This window comes from Vicia villosa, linkage group LG1 (assembly GCF_029867415.1).
Source record: "Vicia villosa cultivar HV-30 ecotype Madison, WI linkage group LG1, Vvil1.0, whole genome shotgun sequence".
Lineage (NCBI taxonomy): Eukaryota > Viridiplantae > Streptophyta > Magnoliopsida > Fabales > Fabaceae > Vicia > Vicia villosa.
In genome coordinates, this window is record NC_081180.1 from 40,863,486 (window position 1) to 40,870,146 (window position 6,661).

Sequence of the window (6,661 nt, forward strand, 5' to 3'; positions counted from 1 at the left end):
TAAAATTAATAAAAAATATAATATGTTTAATTAATGATTAAATGATTTATATCCAAGAGTTGTCTGCTTTAAGTTAAACCAATTATAACAATGCAAGAGTAAAGCTGTAAAACGAATAATGCAAGAGTAAAATAATGGGATGTTATCTAAAGTCATGTCACAATAGAGAAAAAAGGCAGTTGTATATAATATGTAGTCCATTATTAAAAGATTCTAATCTTCATTATTATCAAAATTTTATTTATATCTTTGACTTTTCTTCTAATGATTTTTCTGTCTATACTTATATTGTTTCTTTTTATACGGTTAATTTATTTCTTTTAGTTTGAAATTATTTATCAAAATTTTCGAAGTGACATTCCTTTAAGTAAAATAATAGAAAAAATTCAAAGTAAACACAAATGAGAAGAACTGTTTTCACAAATATAACATTTATATAAATATTGATGCTTTAAAAAATAACTATGCACCCCCACATTTTTATACATAACTATGCACCCCACAAAGAGAATACGATACACATCATAGAAATATTTTAATACAGACCTCAACACCAAAACACTATGCATTCCCATAAATCCAAATATTATATATATATATATATATATATATATATATCAATATTAATAATAAATAATTATTATTGATTAATATAATTATTAAATCTTTGGTAAAACAATAATCATGTGTCAAACCATAATAATATTCTCCTTAAATGCATATCAAATTTACATCATTTAAATTAAATACAAATCAAAATTTTCAATGATTTTGAAAATCAATTTCAGCTTCCAAGGTTTTGTTCCTTCCAACAAAAATCTTCTTTTTCTCCCTTCCAACAAAAACACAAACACTAAACAAGCATCTTCCATAAGAAATAATGTAATAAAAACCAATGCAAAAGAAAAAGAAAATAATAAAATAATTTCAAAATTTTACCGATTAATTCTCCTATAATCAAAACATAATCAAACTTAATAAATTAAAAATTGATTTTGCCAACTTTCGAATTTGGTTTCTTTTTTCAAGTCCTTGATAAAATAGCATTCATGGATATCAGCAAAATATTTCAATATTTTTAGCTGTAAGGGTAGTTGCTCATAAACAAAACAACAATACTAAAAGACAAAGACATTTAATTTAATAGACCTTTTGGAGAAAATACAATGAAAATATTTAGAATATATTTTATGAAGTTTATTTTCATCATAAAATCAAAGATTTATTTGATAAATCGTATGAAATCAAAGTAAAAATAATTATTAAGCAAAAAAGGCAAATAAATAAGAAAGAATTCATAGCAAACATGAAAATAGTAAAAAGAAAATCAAACCAAACACACCGAAAAATAAAATCAAAGAGGATATTTAATCAAAAAATATAAACATTCTCAAGATCTTAAGATAATCATTCACGCATACAAGTATAAAATCACTTGAGCTTAATGATATACTTTAGATCTGTTTTTGCCTTTCACATCCAAAATTTCATCCACTATATTTTGTATATTTTCTAGATCTGGAGAAGAAAGCAGAAGAAAAACAAAGATATGAGCTTCAATCTATGAAATATCAAACCAAATAAATTTTTTGAAAAGAAAAGATATAAAAATTAGAAACCCTATACTCATAAAGTTTAACAAACACCAAAGAAAATAAAGTTGGAACACTTAAATCATACCTTATGTTGAAGAAATACTGAACTTCAAGAATATAAATCCACACCTAAAACATTCGGATCTCTTCAACCTACAAAAACAAATGGGAAAAATATGTTAAAAAGAGATATGGATTATGGTTGAAAAGATACGGAGATTCATTAGTCTATGAATTGAAGAGATATGGTTTGAATTAGGGTTGAATAAGACAGATTTGAGAATTAAAAATTTGGGGAGAAAAGTGAAGGAAGAGAGAGAGAAAGAGAGGACGTGAGAAAAAAAGAGGAAAATAAAAGTCATAAATTTAGGAGAGAGAATAAGAGAGGATAATGAACCAAACTTCTCATAGAAGTTATACATATATTTTATTTTATAAAATAAAAATAACATAAATTGGAAAAAGAAGGGAGTAATAGCATAGAAGCAAATGGAATGGTGGATTAAGAAGATACCCACGTGGAGCTTTGGTGAGACAGCAGGACATTTTGGAAATTTCCAGAACTATTAATTTTTTTATATGATAGATTAAAGAGTTTTCAAAATTTTAAAAAATAGCAGGGACAAAAACTGCATGCATAAAAATTTATAGGAATTAAAATATGTCATAATAGAGGTGAGTCCCTTAATTAGAGGTGAGTCACCACTAGGGATGGCAACGGGTCGGGTGCGGGTTTCACACTACCTAAACCTGCACTCGAATTCAATTCTAAATGTTGTTCGGGTGGCAAAATAACACACACGGCCACACCCGTTGGATTCAGTTTTTTCACCCAAACTCGAATCCGCAGCAAAATACATAAAATACATTTTCCCTACGATTTTCCTACAACTTTCCACAATATATATATATATATATAAGCGGGTGTGATTTCGAGTTTCAGGTGCGGGTTTCACACTACCCAAACCCGCACCCGAAATATCGGGTGGCACCCGAACCCAAACCCAGTCAATTCAGGTTTTCACTCGTTGACTCCGGTTTGGGTACGGGTGAGCCCCGCGGATTTGGGTCTGCTTGCCATCTCTAGTCACCAAGTCCCTGTCAAGTATCTTATGTGTAGCTTGTGTATCAGTTAAAGGATATCAAATATTAGTCAAGTGATGAAAGTGCTCGATTACATTTAATGCAAGCAATGATGGTTTACCCTTGAAATGTTAAATAGGCATGGTCCTTGCACATGTTAGGGTTGTTCTGAGCTTTTCAAATGGGGGCTAAAAGACTTTTTAGTGTAGATCTAGCTCTCCTATAAAAGGACTTCTTTGGCCCCTTTTTCATTTTCTCTACTTATTTTGTTTGTTCAACTCTCTCCAAGCTCCTTCCAGCTTCCTTCTATTCAAGCCCCTTTCAAGTTTTGATTCCTTCTCTATTTCCTTTTCATAATAAGAATGGTTATGGATTTAGAGAAAGAAAAGGCAACTTCATAAAGCCATAGGATGGCGTAGAGCTTTTAGTTTTGTGAGATCGAGAGCTCTAGTAGTTTCAGTAGCAATTGTGATGATAGTGGTGCTTTCTTTTTGTCTTTTGTGTTCCCAAGAAACAAAGAAACAATGGTTGCCCCATCGTAGTGCCCAAAGAGGTCGGAGATATTGATTTTTTCTACACTGTTGGGGAGAAAATAATCTTCTTTCGTTAAAACGTTAATATCTCCTTTTTTGTTGGGTATACTATTTTTACCTGTAAGGGGAGTTTAACCACTTCAAAAATGTTAATGATCTCTTTTGTTTTACCATCTCCCAAAGACGAAGACTTGATCAATTAATTCATTAAAATTACCCATGAATTGTTTTTTTAGCCAAATATTTTCTGAATAAATCACATAATATATATGCAATATTCAAAAATTAAATTAGAATAAAACATCTAATCATGAAACGGGGTGTTACACCCTAGGGCTATTTATCTAACATACTTTAATTGTTGAAATCGCTAATTGACTAGGGATAGTATGATTAGGAACTTTGACTTAGGGATTAACGCGATGTGTTGTCTGGTTTAACGGTGTACTTAACTTGAGGGATCGGGAAATTAACACTTAAGTTAGGGAGGTACACGCAAAGGAATTGGGTGCAGTGGAGGAAGGGGATGATTATGTTATTATAGAGAAACATGTCTTACATAATGTTCCAGACAAGAATACAAACATCATTATGCCATCTGTAGACGATGACACATAAATTGATGAAGGTAGTGCTCCAAAGAATAGAGGACAATCCACAAGGGTGCAGAAGAATCATCTCACTAAAAACATAATGGGGGTCTGAATGATGGAGTTACAACCAGGTTAAAAGAGTCTATCAATTATAGAAAATTAATAGCCAATATGTGTCTTATATCCAAAAGTGGGCCTAAAAATGTTATGGAAACCCTCAAGAATGAATGATGTAACGCGTTAAAAAGTATTGAGTTTTAGGAGACTGTGGCATTGCTAGTAAAACGATTAACGTCAAAAGTAAGAATCATATGACTAAAACCATTCTAAGTTCTATCAAAATCAAAGTCCATATCACATATCTCACCGCCTCCTTTAAATCCCCAAAAAATATCCCATCATCAAGATACAAAGTATAGAGAAAAAACTTGTAATTGTTCTTCATCTTATTAATAAAATGGTGTAACAAAAGAGTAAAAATAAGCGGCTCCAACTAGCTGCCTTATTACATTCTAATCATTTACATAGTATTTGGACCCCATAAATATATTTAAAGAATATAGTTAGTTATTATAAAATTAGTTAAATTTATTTATATCACTATATACACAAATAAAAAATATTTTTTCTTTGTATAAGAGAAAAATATATTTAAAGTTATACGTATAGAATAAAATAAATAGTTTTCAAGAAAAAGCGAATAGCAAAATGAATAAAAGAAAAAAATAGAAATACAAATTGTGTTAAGAGTTACAAGCTCTCTAATTCACTATAGATATATGCTTTTGAGACTTTGTTGTAGAAATCTAATGTATTTGTTTTAAATGTTTTTTTGATTTGGTCAACTCAAACTCTTGAAAGAAGATTCAATCTCTATTGACATTAGGAATGATTTTGTAAAGAATGGATAGGAGAAAAAATAATTTAAATTACTAAAATTATTTTTAATAATTAAATTAGTTTTTAATATTTTAATATATACATAGTTTTCAATATTTTAGTAATTAAATCATATTTTGTTAAGAGAAAAAATAATTTAAAAGATATATAGAAAAAGGTGAGTAAAAATATTTTGTAAGAGAGAGAGAGACACAAATGCATGATGTTTTTTATGCCTCAAAGACACCAAACTAGGGGGGATCGCGGTGCGGTTTGGGCGGTTTTGACAAAAAAATCATCCGAACCGCAAGAGAAAAAATCGTGCGGTTTGGTTTGGTTCGGTTGGCTTTTTAAAAAAATCCGAACCAAACCAAACCAACCTAATGCGGTTTGGTTCGGTGCGGTTGGTTCGGTTTTTTAGAAATATTTTATTGAACCATTCATATACATATAGATGATAACATAACTTTGTATTTAGACATTCATACACTATTAAATAACAACAAAACCAGTCATATTTTGACAATAACTTTCTATTTAATATGTAAAAATTAAATTAGACAAAAGTGAAATAATAAACATAAAATAATAGTATAAAACAACATAAAAATTATTAGAATGAAAAAAAAATAGAAGATAATAGGGAACATTTGCCTAAAAATGAGAAGGTGAAAAAGAAATAATATAAGAAAGTAGAGATTATAGAAAAAGAGGGAAGATGTATGTGGCAAAGCAGACGCGATAATGTTATTAGACATTTGAGAAGATCGGGACTAAAATCATGTGTAAGGATGAAAAAATTGTTTGTAATCATAAGATTAAGGTATTATAGATTTAAGTTTGGGTTGGATGTGAGTTAAGTAAAAGTTAGGTTGTAACATAATGCGGTTTGATTCGGTTTGGTTCGGTTTATAAAATACAAACCGCAAACCAAACCGAACCATGCGGTTTTGTTAAAAGATGACCCAAACTAATCCGAACCAAATGCGGTTTTTTGCGGTTTCGGTTTGGTTTGGTTTGGTTTGCGGTTTTCTATTGGGTTGGTTTCGTTTTGATCACCCCTACACCAAACATATTCCATAACTTTTACATGATCTTAATTTAATATTAAAAATTATGTATTACTATATAATTAATTATTGGTGCGACACACTTGCAAAATAAATAATAAAAACTTGTTTTAACTGGTTGTAACGGAGGTACAAATGCGACTAATAATATGTGCATTGACGGTAGTTTTTCATTTTTAAAGCCAAATGAATTGTATCAGGTGTATTAAAGTTTAAATAATTTATATTTTAAAGCTCTAACAACTGGCCCATTAGCTCAGTTGGTTAGAGCGTCGTGCTAATAACGCGAAGGTCGCAGGTTCGAGACCTGCATGGGCCAACTTTATTTTTATTTTTAACCTTTTTAAGTCGGTTTCGAACCGATTTAAAAACGACGTCCTATCTTTTTAAGTCGGTTTCAAAACCGATTTAAAAACGACGTCCTAACCGACTTAAAAAGTTTTCAAATGCTGGTACTTCAACGTGGCGTGTTGCATTATTTTATTTTGTCAAATTAAGAGTTTCTAATATTTTCAATTGTGGCTGGAGGATTGAACACCAATAGTATTTCAAAATGAAACTATATACATACTGAAAAGTTCTCATTATTTAGATTTGGGAACTTTTGAAAAGCTCGATTTTTTTTTTTACGGATGAAAAATTGGATCTTTAAGAATAGAATACCAATTTAGCTGATTACAAAAATGTTTAAAGACTATAGAATAATTTCCTTACTCTCATTAAATTTTCTTGACGTTGTAAAATAAATGAGATATTTTTCAAAACTACTATTGAATTAGAAATTTATAGGATTTTAATTTATTTTTTTTATTTTTATGATAAACTTTTATTTTTGTGGCATTTAATTAAGATTATTATAAAATTCGAATTTTTTTGTGGCACTTAATTAAGATTATTATAAAATTCAA

At 29.5% G+C, this 6,661-nt stretch overlaps 1 long non-coding RNA gene and 1 other non-coding gene across 2 annotated transcripts; one reads left to right on the forward strand and one right to left on the reverse strand.

Annotated features, from left to right (window-relative positions):
- Positions 1-685: 685 nt before the first annotated feature.
- On the reverse strand, positions 686-1,953 carry LOC131604779 (uncharacterized). The gene is made up of 2 exons (XR_009284646.1): positions 1,681-1,953; positions 686-1,518 (listed from the first exon to the last, which is right to left on the reverse strand). It is a non-coding gene; the product is annotated as an uncharacterized LOC131604779 (long non-coding RNA).
- Positions 1,954-5,998: 4,045 nt separating this feature from the next.
- TRNAI-AAU (transfer RNA isoleucine (anticodon AAU)) lies at positions 5,999-6,072 on the forward strand. Its single transcript has one exon. It is a non-coding gene; the product is annotated as a tRNA-Ile (tRNA).
- The last annotated feature ends 589 nt before the right edge of the window (positions 6,073-6,661 follow it).